Source organism: Carcharodon carcharias, chromosome 7, assembly GCF_017639515.1.
Source record: "Carcharodon carcharias isolate sCarCar2 chromosome 7, sCarCar2.pri, whole genome shotgun sequence".
Classification (NCBI taxonomy): Eukaryota; Metazoa; Chordata; class Chondrichthyes; order Lamniformes; family Lamnidae; genus Carcharodon; species Carcharodon carcharias.
This window is the reverse complement of record NC_054473.1, coordinates 191,674,042-191,689,957: the sequence shown is the minus strand read 5'-3', so window position 1 is coordinate 191,689,957 and position 15,916 is coordinate 191,674,042. Positions and strand designations below refer to the sequence as shown.

Genomic DNA, 15,916 nt, shown 5'->3' with positions numbered 1-15,916 from the left:
ACAGCTCCTCTGCTACAGGTACAGATGGTGCAGAATTACAGACAGTTAGCACAAAACCATTTTAGGAACTCATTTACATAAAATATGAATAACACTGCAGTCATATCTAGGAAAGGGCATCTAGCTCATTGAGAAAACTCTTTACAACTTCCCCTGCAAACAGACACGCTCCTTCCTATGGACCCTATGCAGACCTTGTACACAACCAGCCCCATCCTACAGTCCCTGCACATAAACCTTTGTCTTCCTAAGGTCAATGGTGACTTTGCCAATGGTAATACACTTGCAACTGAGTCTGACAACCATGGGTTCAAGGCCCACTCCAGAAACCTGCACATCCAATCTAGGCTGATATACCAGTGCACTATATAGAGACTTCTGCACAGTTGGAGCTGTCTTTCAGGTGAAATCCTCAACAAAGTTCCAATCACCTATTTCAGACGGACGGAATGTATCCCACAGCACTATTTGAAGAACAGCAATTGAGTACTCCCCTGCCCTGGCTGACACTCAGCGGTCAACCAATAACAATGAAAAAAAAACAAGTTATCTGATCTGCTATCTCACTGCTGTTTCTCAGATCTTCCCATGTGCAAATTGGTTGCTGTGTTGCCTATATAATCATGATTACACATCAAAAGTACTTCCCACAGCCTGGAAAAGACCCGAGCTAAATTCACTGCTCCCACCCTTCTCTTACTGTGATGTATTATCCCACCTTTCCTCATCAACCTGTCAGCATTTAACACAGTTCAACATGCCAAACATTTTCCACTGGCTTCCCTCCATTGTCCATCTCCATGGAACCACCCAGAGCACTATATGATAAAGAGCAGGGAGCTTCCTGGTGTCTTTGTCATCATTCCTTCAGGAAACATCAACTAAACAGATCAGATGGTCACATCTCTCACTACTGTGCTGCCTCATTTGCTTACATAATGAATGGCTAAACTTCAAAAGTAATTCACTTCCTGCAGTAGTTTATTGCGTAGCTGACAGGTCAAAGGCATAATATAAATGTAAACCCTTTCTTACTATTGTACCAACTAATGAATTGATTGTTTAATTGACATTCCAACTATCTACAACATTCTTTATTGCAAAATTTGTTCTCCCCTCCTCCGGTTTTCATATTCCAGAATCTAAGAGACTGACATAGCAGTTCATCATCCGACCGGTACACGCTGAACCTAGGGCACTGGGTCCCACTGGTACACGCTGACCCCAGGGCACTGGGTCCCACCGGTACACGCTGAACCCAGGGCACTGGGTCCCACCGGTACGCGCTGAGCCCAGGGTACTGGGTCCCACCGGTACACGCTGAGCCCAGGGCACTGGGTCCCACCGGTACACGCTAAGCCCAGGGCACTGGGTCCCACCGGTACACGCTGAACCCAGGGCACTGGGTCCCACCGGTACACGCTGAACCCAGGGCACTGGGTCCCACCAGTACACGCTGAACCCAGGGCACTGGGTCCCACCGGTACACGCTGAGCCCAGGGCACTGGGTCCCACCGGTACACGCTGAACCCAGGGCACTGGGTCCCACCGGTACACGCTGAGCCCAGGGCACTGGGTCCCACCGGTACACGCTGAACCCAGGGCACTGGGTCCCACCGGTACAGCGCTGAACCCAGAGTACAGGGTTCCAAGTTGACCACCTGTTTGTCTCCTGGAGCTCATGGTTTAACCCAAATTCTAACATTAACAAGAGAACTTCTAACTCTCCTGCCACCAGGTCTCTGCCTGGTGTGGATCTCTATCTGGTCGTGGCAGGGCAGTGTTAAATCTCTACTGTAATGCTCTGGAATGACAGCTGCCGGTCTGGATGAGGTACATTAACACATTCTTTCTTTCCTGCACTATTTTGCATTCCTGTTACTCCTCCTTATAGTTAACAGCTGTTTGGGAGAGCACCTAGCCAGATGGTGCAGGAGAAATGAGGCTGCAAAGTTTACTGTCCAAGAGACAGCTTGCATATGGGAAAACAATGACATAATCTAGACACCAGTATTGCTTTGTAACTGTGCCAAGTGTGGAATTGACAAAGCACATTTCCACTTGTGTGCTCTGGAATTTGCCAAGCAATTAAATTTCTCAACTTAAATTGTGCCAGGTTCCTGCATCTGACTGCAGCACAAAAATTCTTATCTGAAGATGAGAATTATTGTTAATGACCAGTCTGCTATGAGTTATGAGATACAGAAAACCAACATGCATTGTGTCAGAAATTGCAATAGCACAGTATGTCCCAAAGCATTTACACTCACATTCAGAGCCTGGGTCACACTCGGCTCCATCCCCTAACCTGTCAGAGACTGTGACACACTCGGCTCCGTCCACTAACCTGTCAGAGACTGTGACACACTCGGCTCCATCCACTAACCTGTCAGAGACTGTGACACACTCGGCTCCATCCACTAACCTGTCAGAGACTGTGACACACTTGGTTCCATCCATTAACCTGTCAGAGACTGTGACACACTCGGCTCCGTCCACTAACCTGTCAGAGACTGTGACACACTCGGCTCCGTCCACTAACCTGTCAGAGACTGTGACACACTCGGCTCCGTCCATTAACCTGTCAGAGACTGACACACTCAGCTCCGTCCATTAACCTGTCAGAGACTGTGACACACTCGGCTCCATCCACTAACCTTTCAGAGACTGTGACACACTCAGCTCCGTCCATTAACCTGTCAGAGATTGTGACACACTCGGCTCCATCCCCTAACCTGTCAGAGACTGTGACACACTCAGCTCCATCCCCTAACCTTTCAGAGACTGTGACATACTCAGATCCGTCCATTAACCTGTCAGAGACTGTGATACACTCGGCTCCGTCAATTAACCTGTCACAGACTGACACACTCGGCTCCATCACAGAATTGTTACGGTGTAGGAGGCCATTCAGCCCATCTTGTCTGCACCAGCTCTCTGAGCATCTTAATTTAGTGCCAATCTCCTGCCTTTTCCCCATAACCCTGGACATTGTTTCTATTTAAATAATCATCCAATGCCTTCTAGTATGCCTGAATTGAACCTGCCTCTACAACACTTCCAGGCAGTGCATTCCAAACCCTAACTAATCGCTGTTTGAAAGTTTTTTTCTCACATTTGCTTCTTTTGCAAAACACTTTAAAACTGTGCCCTTTGGTTCTCTATCCGTTTACGAGCGGCAACAGTTTCTCCCTATCCACTTTGCCCAGACCCCTCATGATCATGAAAACTTCTATCAAGTCTCCTCTCAGCCTTCTCCTCTCCAAGGAAAACAGTCCCAACTTCTCCAATCTTTCCACATAACTGAAGTGTCTCATCCCTGGAGCCATTGTCATAAACCTCTTCTGCACTCTCTCCAATGTGTTCACATCCTTCCTATAGTGTAGTGCCCAGAACTGTACACAAAATTCCAGCTGAGGTCTAACCATAGGTCTAAGTTCATCATAACCTCCCTGCTCTTATGCTCTATGCCCCTATTAATGAAGTCTAGAATACTGTAGAAACAGTATTAGAAACAGCTCTCTCAACCTGTCCTGCCATCTTTAATGACTTATGTACATAAAAACCCAGGTCTCTCTTCTCCTGCACTGCCTTTAGAATAGTATCCTTCATTTTATTCTGTCTTTCCATGTTCTTTGTACCAAAGTGTATCACCTCACACTTCTCTGCATTGAGCTTCATCTGCCACCTATCTGCCCACTCCACCAATGTGTCAATGTCCTTTTGAAGTTCTACACTGTCCTCCTCACAGTTTACAATTCCCCCAAGTTCTGTGTCGCCCGCAAACTTTAAAATTGTCCCCTGCACACGAAGGTCCAAATCATTTATATATCAGGAAAAACAAGGGTCCAAATACCAACCCCTGGGGAACTCCACTACAAACCTTCTTCCAGCCTGAAAAATAGCCATTAACCATTACTCTCTGTTTCCTATCCTTCAGCTAATTTGGTATCCACGTAGCTACTGCCCCTTTTATTCCATGACCTATAACTTTTCTCACAAGTCTTGTTGTGTGGCACTGTATCGAACGCTTTTTGGAAGTCCTTGCCTTCATTAACCATCTTTTACCTCTTCAAAAGACTCCAGCAAGTTAATTAGACATGATTTTCTTTTAACAAATCCATGCTGACTCTTCCAAATCAATCCACAATTTACCACGTGGCTATTAATTCTATCCCGAGTAGCTGTTTCTAGAAGTTTCCCCATCACTGAAGTTAAACTGACTGGCCTGTAATTGCAGGGCAGATCTTTACAACCTTTTTTTGAACAAGCGCCTAATGTTTGCAATACTCCAGTCCTCTGGCACCTCCCCTGAATCCAGGGAACATTGAAAGATTATTGCCAGTGCCTCTGCAATTTCCACTCCCATTTCCTTCAATATCCTTGGATGCATCTCATCCAGCCCCGGTGCCTTATCAACTTTAAGTACTGACAGCTTGTCCAAAACCACCTCCTTATCAATTTTAAACCCTTCTAGTGACTGAGTTTCCTCCTCTGTCACCATGGCCTGGGCAGCATCTACCTCTTAGGTAAAAGACAGATGCAAATTATTAATTTAAAACCTCAGTCATGCCTCTTGCTTCTACGTGGAAATCCCCTTTTTGGTCCCTAATTGGCCCTACTCCTCCTTTCACCACCCTTTTACTATTGATGTGCTTATAGAATATGTTGAAATTTCCTTTTATGTTAGTTGTCAGTCTTTTTTCATTGTCCCTCTTTGCTTCTTGTATTTGCTTTTTCACATCCCTTCTGGACCTTCTGTATTCAGCTTGGTTCTCAATTGTATTTGCCTGACACCTGTCGTAAGCATATTTTTTCTTCTTTAACTTAATTTCTGTCTCCTTTGTCATCCAGGGAGCTCTGGATTTGTTTGTCCTACCCTTCCCTGGTGAGGAACATACCTTGACTGTGCCCAAACCATCTCCTCTTTGAAGGTAACCCATTGTTCAGCTACTGTTTCTTCCACCAAACTTTGGTTCCAGTCTATCCAGCCCAGCTCCGTTCTTGCCCCATTGAAGTCCACTCTCTGCTAGTGATTATTCTTACTCTGGATTGACCAATATCCTTTTCCACCGTCATCCTAAACCTTATGATACAATGATCACTGTCCCCTAAATGTTTCCCCACTGTCACTTGATCTACCTGGACCACCTCATTACCAAGAACCAGGTCGATCAGTGTCTCCTTTCTTGTTGGACTGGACACATAATGCTGTAGGAAATTCTCCAGAACACAATCTACGAACGCTTGTCCCTCACTTCCACTTACACTACCACTATCCTAGTCTCTCTATGGATAATTAAAGACCCCCATTATAACTACTCTATGATGTTTACACCTCTCTGTAATTTCCTTGCAGATTTGTTCCTCTACATCCTTCCCACTAGCTGGTGACCTATATATTACACTGAGCAATGTAATTGCATCCTTCTTATTCCTTAGCTCTAGCCAATTCGATTCTGTCCTTGAATCCTCTGACACATCCTCTTTCTCCATTACTGCAATACTCTCCTTAACCAAAAACACCACCCCTCCGCCTCTTTCCCCTTCTTATTTTTTCTGAACACATTGTAGCCAGGAATATTTAATACCCAGATCTGCCTTTCCTTAAGGCAGGTCTCCATTATCGCCACGACATCATAATCGCACATTCTCCATCTTGTCCATTAACCTGTCAGAGACTGTGACACACTCGGCTCCGTCCATTAACTTGTCGGAGACTGTGACACACTCGGCTCCATCCACTAACCTGTCAGAGACTGTGACACACTCGGCTCCGTCCATTAACCTGTCAGAAACTGTGACACACTCAGCTCCGTCCATTAACCTGTCAGAGACTGTGACACACTCGGCTCCGTCCATTAACCTGTCAGAGACTGTGACACACTCGGCTCCGTCCACTAACCTGTAAGAGGCTGTGATACACTCAGCTCCGTCCATTAACTTGTCAGAGACTGTGACACACTCGGCTCCATCCACTAACCTGTCAGAGACTGTGACACACTCAGCTCCATCCCCTAACCTGTAAGAGGCTGTGATACACTCAGCTCCGTCCATTAACTTGTCAGAGACTGTGACACACCCGGCTCCATCCATTAACCTGTCAGAGACTGTGACACACTCGGCTCCGTCCATTAACCTGTCAGAGACTGTGACACACTCGGCTCTGTCCATTAACCTGTCACAGACTGTGATACAGTCAGCTCTGTCCACTAACCTATGAGAGACTGTGGCACACTCGGCTCTGTCTAGTCATGATATTAGACTGATTAAGTATTAATATCCTGGTAGTTTGATGATATCATATTTATCATGGCATTGGTTAATATGAATATCACAGAATGTAATATTAATGCGCTGTTACTTTATCAATATCAGTCATTCAAAATAGCACAGCAATTTATTATTTTAGCTGAATTTTAACTGAAAATGAATATCTGCCTAATGTCTGATCTCACACTCTGCAGAGCACAGTCACAAAGCCTATTTCTTTGCCTGGCTTATTATTTGATGATAAGAAACTCGACATTTTCCCCTAAAGCACCTCTGGCTCCACTCAACTGCAGCTGAAGATAAACAGCTGGAATGTGTCCCAGCCTTTGCCATGGATCCTCGCTACTTGGCAAGCCTGTGTGCCCATTCTCCTAGTCTCCAGATTAACCTGTTTAGTTAAGATTCTATTGACATCACAGTCCATATTGACAGCTTAACCTTTCAAAGTTTGTGCCACAGTATTGGGTCTGGCCACAGGGCAGTCAGGTACATGGGCTGTGGTATCATCATAATCACTGCAACTAGAGATTTCAAGTACACCATAAATGAACTAGTCACTCACTGCCAAATACACCTTAACCAAACCATTCACTCACTACCAAATATACCGTTAGTGATCCAGTCTCTCACCACTGTTATGATCCTAACTTTTATTTGTTTGTGTAGATACGTGGAGAGTAGCTACTGAACAGAGTCATAGAAGTCAGCTGATGAACTTTTAACAAATGAATAAAACATTTATTCAACAAGAAAAGTGAACTATATTGCAATACTCCTTCACCCACAACTATGCCTTTCCACATGTATACGGATTTGTATGGGTAACACAAGTAACAAAAGCTATCTTATACTTTAATGTTCACATTAAGTATTCAGGAGGTGGAAGGGAGAGGGGAACTTGGTGAAATTGAAATCACGAGAGAAACGGTACTGAGCAAAATTGTTGGAGCTGCAGGCTGGCAAGTCTCCGGGTCCCGGTGGACTACACCCTAGGGTCTTAAAAGAGGTGGCTAATGAGGTAGTTGATGAGCTAGTGTTATTTTTCCAAAATTTGCGAGATTCTGGAAAGATTCCATCAGATTGGAAAGTAGCAAATACAACCCCTCTATTCAAGAAGAGGAGGAGGCAGAAAACAGGAAACTATAGGCCAGTTAGCTTGATGTCTGCCGTGGGGAAGTTATTAGAATTGATCATTCAGGAGGTGAAAGCTGGGCACTGAGAAGAGCTCAAGGCAATTGGGAAGAGTCAGCATGGTTTTGTAAAAGGAAAATTTATTGGAGTTTTTTGAAGGAGTAACATGCGCAGTGGATAAAGGGAGCCTGTAGACGTACTGTACTTAGATTTCCAGAAGGCATTTGATAAGGTGCCACACAAAAGATTATTACGAATAGAAGGTTGGCTGGCTGCTGGCAGAAAGCAGAGGTATGCATAAATGGGTCTTTTACTGATTGGCAGGATGTGACGAGTGGAGTCCCACAGGGGTCTGTATTGGGGCCTCAGCTTTTTACAATTTACATCAATGACTTAGATGAGGGGAGTGAAAATACGGTAGCTAAATTTGCTGATGACACAAAGGTAGGTAGGAAAATACATTGTGAAGAGGATATGAGGAGGTTGCAGATGGATATAGATAGGTTGAGTGAGTGGGCAAAGATCTGGCAAATGGAGTTTAATGTGGGAAAATGTGAAGTTGTTCACTTTGAACAAAAAAGCAGAGTATTAATTAAATGGAGGACGGCTGCATAATTCTGAGGTGCGGAGGGATCTAGCTGTTCGAGTACGAGTCACAAAAGTTAGTATGCAGGTACAGCAAGTAATTTGGAAGGCTATCCTTTATTACGCGAGGTATTGAACATATGCTTCAGTTATACAGGGCATTGGTGAGACTGCATCTCGAATATTGTGTGCAGTTTTAATCTCATTTAAGGAAGGATGTAAATGCATTGGAGACGGTTCAAAGGAGATTTACTAGATTGATACCTAGAATGAGTGGGTTGTCTTATGAGGAAAGGTTGGACAGACTGGGCTTGTTTCTGGTGGAGTTCAGAAGAGTGACGAGTGATTTGATTGAAGTATACAAGATCCTGAACGGTCTTGACAAGGTGGAAAACAAAAACAGAATTACCTGGAAAAACTCAGCAGGTCTGGCAGCATCGGCGGAGAAGAAAAGAGTTGACGTTTCGAGTCCTCATGACCCTTCGACAGGACTTGAGTTCGAGTCCAAGAAAGAGTTGAAATATAAGCTGGTTTAAGGTGGGGGGGTGGGGGGGGGGGGGGGAGGGGGGCAGAGAGAGAGAGGTGGAGTGGGGGTGTGGTTGTAGGGACAAACAAGCAGTGATAGAAGCAGATCATCAAAAGATGTCAACAACAATAATACAAAAGAACACATAGGTGTTAAAGTTAAAGTTGGTGATATTATCTAAACGAATGTGCTAATTAAGAATGGATGGTAGGGCACTCAAGGTATAGCTCTAGTGGGGATGGGGAGAGCATAAAAGATGTAAATAAATAAATAAATAAATATTTTTTTTTATTTTTTATAATGGAAATAGGTGGGAAAAGGAAAATCTATATAATTTATTGGAAAAAAAAGAAAAAAGGAAGGGGGAAATAGAAAGGGGATGGGGATGGGGGAGGGAGCTCACGACCTAAAGTTGTTGAATTCAATATTCAGTCTGGATGGCTGTAAATTGCCTAGTCGGAAGATGAGGTGTTGTTCCTCCAGTTTGCGTTGGGCTTCACTCCAAAAAGAAAAGGGCTAGAAGGCTGGGAACAGATGAAGCCCATGGAGAATATAAAGAAAGTAGGAAGAAACTTAAGCAAGGAGTCAGGAGGGCTAAAAGGGGTCATGAAAAATCACTGGCAACCAGGATTAAGGAAAATCCCAAAACCTTTTATACTTATGTAAAAGGCAAGAGGGTAGCCAGGGAAAGGGTAGGCCCACTCAGGGACAAAAGTGGGAATCTGTGTGTGGAGCCAGAAGAAATGGGAGAGATACTAAATGAATACTTCTCATCGGATTTCACCAAAGAGAAGGACTTAGTGGTCGATTTGTCTAGGGAAGAGTGTGTAGATAGCCTGGATCATGTTGAGATCAAAAAAGAGGTGTTAGGTGTCTTGAAGAATATTAAGGTGGATAAGTCCCCAGGGCCAGATGGGATCTACCCCAGAGTACTGAGGGAGGCAAGGGAGGAGATTGCTGGGTCCTTGACAGAAATCTTTGTATCCTCATTGGCTATGGGTGAGGTCCCAGAAGACTGGAGAATGGCCAATGTTGTTCCATGGGGGGTACACCATTAGTGAAGCAGTCACTCTCTGCCAGGTACATCATCAATTAACCAGTCACTCACTGCCAAATACACCAGTAGTGAACCAGTCACTCTCTGCCAATTACACCGTTAGTGAACCAAAACTTACCGCACTCCTGGCCAAGCTGTTCCAGTACAGCTACAATACTGGCATCTACCCAGCTAAGAGGAAAAATATCCTGTACTAAATGTTCAGGACAAATCCAACCTGGCCAACTACTGCCCCACCAGTCTACTATACCCCCCATCAGTAAAATGACGGAAGGGGTTTTCAACTGTGCTATCAGGCGGCACATGCTTAGCAATAACCGGCTCACTGATGCACAGTTTGGGTTCCGCCAGGGCCACTCAGCTTGTGACCTCATTATAGCCTTGGTCCAAACACGGGCAAAGTGCTGACTCCTGAGGTGAGGTGAGAGTGACTGCGCTTGACATCAAGGCAGCATTCAACTGACTGGCATCAAGGAGCCCAAGTCAATGGGAATTGAGGGGAAAACTCTCTACTAGCTGGAGTTGCTCGCGGCAGGATTCTCAGCCTCTGACCTGCTCTTGAAGCCACAGTATTTATATGGCTGGTCCAGTTCAGTTTCTGGTCAATGATAACCCCCCAGGATGTTGATTATCATCACTGAATCACCCACTGCCACTGAATGTCAAGGGGCGATGATTAGATTCTCTCTTGTTGGAGATGGTCATTGCCTGGCACTTGTGTGGCGTGAATGTTACTTGCCACTTGTCAGCCCAAGCCTGGACATTGTCCAGGTCCTGCTGCATTTGGACATGGACTGCTTCAGTATCTGGGAAGTCACGAATGGTGCTGAACATTATGCAATCATCAGCAAACATCCCCACTTCTGACCTTATAATGGAAGATCATTGATAGAAACATAGAAACTAGGAGCAGGAGTAGGCCATTCGGCCCTTCAAACCTGCTCTGCCATTCATTATGATCATGAATGATCATCCAAATCAATAGTCTGCTCCCACGTTCTCCCCATACCCTATGATCCCTTTCACCCCAAGGGCTGTATCTAACTCCTTCTTGAAAGCATACAATGTTTTGATCTCAACTACTTTCTGTAGTAATGAATTCCACAGGCTCACCACTCTGGGTGAAGAAATTTCTCCTCATCTCAGACCTAAATGGTCTACCCCATAGCCTCAGACTGTGACCCCTGATTCTGGACTCCCGCACCAAGAGGAACATCCTTCCTGCATCTACCATGTCTAGTCCTCTTAGAATTTTATAGGTTTCTATGAGATCCCCCCTTATTCTTCTGAACTCCAGCGAATATAATTCTAATCTACTCAATCTCTCCTCATATGTCAGTCCCGCCATCCCAGGAATCAGTCTGGTAAACCTTCGCTGCACTCCCTCTATAGCAAAAACATCCTTCCTCAGATAAGAAGACCAAAACTGCATACAATATTCCAGGTGTGGTCTCACCAAGGCCCTGTACAATTGCAGCAAGACATCCCTGTTTCTGTACTCGAATCCTCTTGCTATGAAGGCCAAGATAACATTTGTCTTCTTTACCACCTGCTGCACCTGCATGCTTACCTTCAGCGACTGATGTATAAGGACATCTAGGTCTCGTTGCACATTCCCCCCTCTCAATTTATAGCCATTCAGATAATAATTTGCCTTCCTGCTTTTGCTACCAAAATGGATAACCTCACATTTATCCACATTATACTGCATCTGCCATGCATTTGCCCACTCACTCAGCTTATCCAAATCACACTGAAGCATCTCTGCATCCTCCTCACAGCTCACCCTCCCACCCAGCTTTGTGTCATCTGCAAATTTGGAGATATTACATTTAATTCCCTCATCTAAATCATTAATATATATTGTGAATAGCTGGGGTCCCAGCACCAATCCCTGCGGTACCCCACTAGTCACAGCCTGCCATTCGGAAAAAGACCAGTTTATTCCTACTCTTTGTTTCCTGTCTGCTGAGCAGTTTTCTATCCATCTCAATACACTACCCCCAATCCCATGCACTTTAATGTTACACGCCATTCTCTTATGTGGGACTTTGTCAAAAGCTGAGAGTCCAAATAAACCACATCTACTGGCGCCCCCCGATCAACTCTATTAATTACATCCTCGAAAAATACCAGTAGATTTGTCAAGCACGATTTCCCTTTCATAAATCCATGCTGACTCTGTCCAATTCTGCCACTGTTTTCCACATGCTCAGCTATTCAATCTTTTATAATGGACTCTAGAATTTTCCCCACTACCGACATCAGGCTGACTGGTCTATAATTCCCTGTTTTCTCTCTGCCTCCCTTTTTAAATAGAGTGGTTACATTAACTGCCCTCCAATCTGTAGGAACTGTTCCAGAGTCTATAGAATCTTAGAAGATGACCACCAATGCATCCACTATTTCAAGGGCCACTTCCTTAAGTACTCTGGGATGTAGATTATCAGGCCCTGGGGATTTATCAGCCTTCAATCCCATCAATTTCCCCAACACCATTTCCCTACTAATACCGATTTTTTTCAGTTCCTCCCTCTCACTAAATCCTGTGTTCCCCAACATTTCTGGTATGTTATTAGTGTCCTCCTTTGTGAAGACAGAACCAAAGTATGTGTTTAGTTGGTCAGCCATTTCTTTGTTCCCCATTATAAATTCCCGTTTCTGACTGTAAGGGCCCTACATTTGTCTTCACCAATCTTTTTCTCTTCACATAGCCAAGTGGTTATGGTACTGGGTTTGTAACCCCAAGATCAAGAGTTCAAATCTCACAATGGCAAACTATGTAACTTCATCTGAATAGGAACAGATGGAAACGTGTTTGTGCTCAAAAGAGTTACCTGTGGAAACTTTTACAGTCAGTTTTTTTGTTCCCTGCAAGCTTACTCTCATACTCTATTTTCCCTTTCTTACTCAATTCCTTGGTCCTCCTTTGCTGAATTCTAAACTGCTCCCAATCCTCAGGTCTGTTGTTTTTTCTGGGCAATGTGTATGTCTCTTTCTTGCATCTAATACTATCTCTAATTTCCCTTGTAAGCCATGGTTTGGCCACCTTTCCTGTTTTACTTTTGCACCAGGCAGGAATAAACAATTGTTGCAGTTCACCTATGCGCTCTTTGAATGTTTGCCATTGCCTATCCACTTTCATCCCTTTAAGTAACATTCCCCAATCTATCATAGCCAACCCGCACCTCATACCATTGTAGTTTCCTTTATTAAGATTCAGGACCCAAGTCTCAGAATCAACAACGTCACTCTCCAAGGGGGCCTCGCACAACTAGATTGCCAATTATTCCTTTCCCATTACACAATACCCAGATGAGGATGGCCTGTTCTCTCATTGGTTCCTCAATGTATTGGTCCAGAAAACCATCCCGTATACACTCCAGGAATTCCTCCTCTATGGTATTGTTACTAATTTGATTTGCCCAATCTATATGCATATTAAAGTCACCCATAATTACCGATGTTCCTTTATTACATGCTTCTCTAATTTCCTGTTTAATGCCATTCCCAATATCACCACTACAGTTTGGGGGTCCATATACAAACCCTACTAATGTTTTTTGCCCCTTAGTGTTTCTCAGCTCTACCCACACAGATTCCACCTCGTTGGAGCTAATAGCTTTTCTCATGCATTAATTTCCTCTTTAACCAGCAATCCACCATCTTTTCCTTTTTGTCTGTCCTTCCTAAATAGTGAAAACCCCTGGATGTTCAGTTCCCATCCCTGGTCACCCTGCAGCCATGTCTCTGTAATCCCGACTATATCATACCTGTTTACATCTATTTGCGTGGTTAATTCATCCACTTTATTGCGAATGCTCCTCATGTTAAGGCACAAAGCCTTAAGTCTTGTCTTTTTAAAATTACTTGTCCAGTTCCCACTATTTTTCACTGCTCTTGATGTAGCAGCAAAAGATGGTTGGGCCTAGGATTTGGACTCAGGGATTGGAACCTATGTCCTGTGAAGCGCCTTGGGACATTTCCTTTCGTTAAAGGCACTATACAATAAAATACAAGACATTAATAAACATGCAAATGAATTTCAATTTAATAAGTGTCAGGTTGTCCATTTTAGTAGAGACCTCATACTGCTTGGATAAGAGTCTAAAGAGCTGCAGAACAATCTGGTTACTAAAAGTAGTAAGGCAGGTGAATAAAACTAACAAAGCACTGGGGTTTCACATCTCAAAGGAAAGAATTGAAAAGCAGATAAGTTACGTTAAACATGTATAGAACAGTAGCAGGAAGCTAAACTAGCTAATGACTCATCAGAGGATCTATAAAAGAGTCAGGCTTTTTAGTAGTGAATTAGATTCACGCAGTAAGTTCTGGTCAACCTTTTTCAGGTTGAAATATAGTTTAAGAATCAAGCTCTGACATAGAACTAACAACCTTCAAGTTAGACCAGCTTGTTAAACAGGGAATTGCCTGGTAGTAGCAGTTATTTGTCATTCAGCTGAAAGCAGTTGATTCAACTGGTGTGAATTACTGTAGAAGGAAGCTGGGATGGCGACCGAGTGAGTAGCGAAGGTTCATGGCAGAAAGAGGTGTGGTATACATAGAGATTATTCTAAGTTAATTAATAAAGTAATTAAGTTAACTAAATAACACAATGGCAAAGTAACAATGGCAGGATAAGCATATTCCTGCTATAAAGAAAAATTCTAAGGGGAGGACCCACCATCCGTGCTTAACAAAGGAAGTTAATGAAAGCATCAAACTTAAGGAAAAAACGTATAACTGCGCAAAGATAAGTGGCAAGTCAGATGATTGGTCAGAATATACAAATGGTAGAGAATGACGTATAGGTTTATCAGGAGAAGGAAATTAGAATATGAAAGCAGGCTAACTGGAAACGTAAAAATGGAAATCAAGAGTTCCTACAGGCGTTTAAAAAGGAAAAGAGTAAGTAAAGTGAATGTAGGTCCTCAAGAGAGTGAATCATGACTTTGAACACCTCTATCAAATCTCCTCTTAGCCTTCTTCTCTCCAAGGAGAACAGTCGCAACCTCTCCGATCTATCTTTGTAACTGAAGTTTCTCATCCCTGGAACCATTTTTGTAAACATCTACTGCACCCTCTCCAATACATTCATAACCTTCTGTTATGACTGATACAGTTGGCAAAGAGAAGTTATTTAAACAATCCCAGAGGGAAACTTAAAATTATAGGTTATGACATTTGTTTAAAGTGTTGTGTTTGAGATGCGATTCTAAATTTAGGAATCAGCCCACCAGTTCTCGAGGTTTTACGTTAATCTACATGAAACATTTTATTAATTTACACAGGTTGAAATATACATACACATGGATACAAATTACTATTGTCATAACTTTTAAAAAATTCTCAAACTAATCTCCATTAAGGCAACAGCAACCCATAGACTTAACCAAACACCAGGCAAAGCAATTTCACCTTACGAATTCAAAATGAGGTTCTTTCATTGTGGAACCAGTTGGAGGGTTACTGCTGCCTTTGATCTCACATTGCCTCTACTCTACACACCCAAAAACTGCTGAAACTACACCTACTACCACTGATTGAATTCAAATTCTCATTGTCTCACCAACCTCTTTGAATTTCACCTTTTAACAATGAAAACCCTTTCATTGTATCAATTTTATTAGTAATCTAAACATGTTGCTTGGTAGCTGCTAGAAAGGCGTCAGTTTTGACCACCCTTCTTGAATGGTCTATTCAAAAATTGCAAATGCACACTATCTCCCTTACATCTCAAAACTAGTGCCCAAAGCACCCAGACTATCTGGCTTTAATCCAATTAAGACACACCCACACACTAAACCTCTATTTTAAAAGAAAAATACTTTCCAAATATTATGTTCATTAATAGCTTCATGGCATCCACCTCCTTATCAGAAAATTAACTCATGTTTCTAAAAGATGGCTTCATTTTAATAACCTATCTCACACTATCTCCTATACTTATTACATTACCAGATGCATGTATTAACATAACAATATATATATACACAAGTCTTTGGCATCAACAGAAATCACTACAGTTCAGTGTCCAGGTTTTTTTTTTAAAATGCCCCATTTTCCTTTAAGCTTCAAACTCTTGATAATGCATCTGTGAACAGATTTTCTTTTCTAGCAATATGTATAATCTGTAGATTAAATGGTTGTAATAATAGACTCCATCTGAAAAGCCTTGCAGTTTTGTCTCGAAATTTGTCCAAAAACTTCAAAGGATTAAGGGCTGTATAAACAATTGTTTCTGATGAATTGTTTGCTAAATTAATTTTAAAATGCTGCAATGCTAACACCAAACCCAAAGTCTGTTTTTCAATCAATGAGTATCTTCTCTGTTGTACATTCAG

The 15,916-nt window shown here is 43.0% G+C and overlaps 1 protein-coding gene across 4 annotated transcripts in view; it reads right to left on the bottom strand.

The window, feature by feature from the left end:
• The window catches only part of acsf3 (acyl-CoA synthetase family member 3), a 183,886-nt gene that overhangs the window by 106,400 nt on the left and 61,570 nt on the right, over positions 1-15,916 (bottom strand). The gene's annotated exons all lie outside the window — the stretch shown is intronic.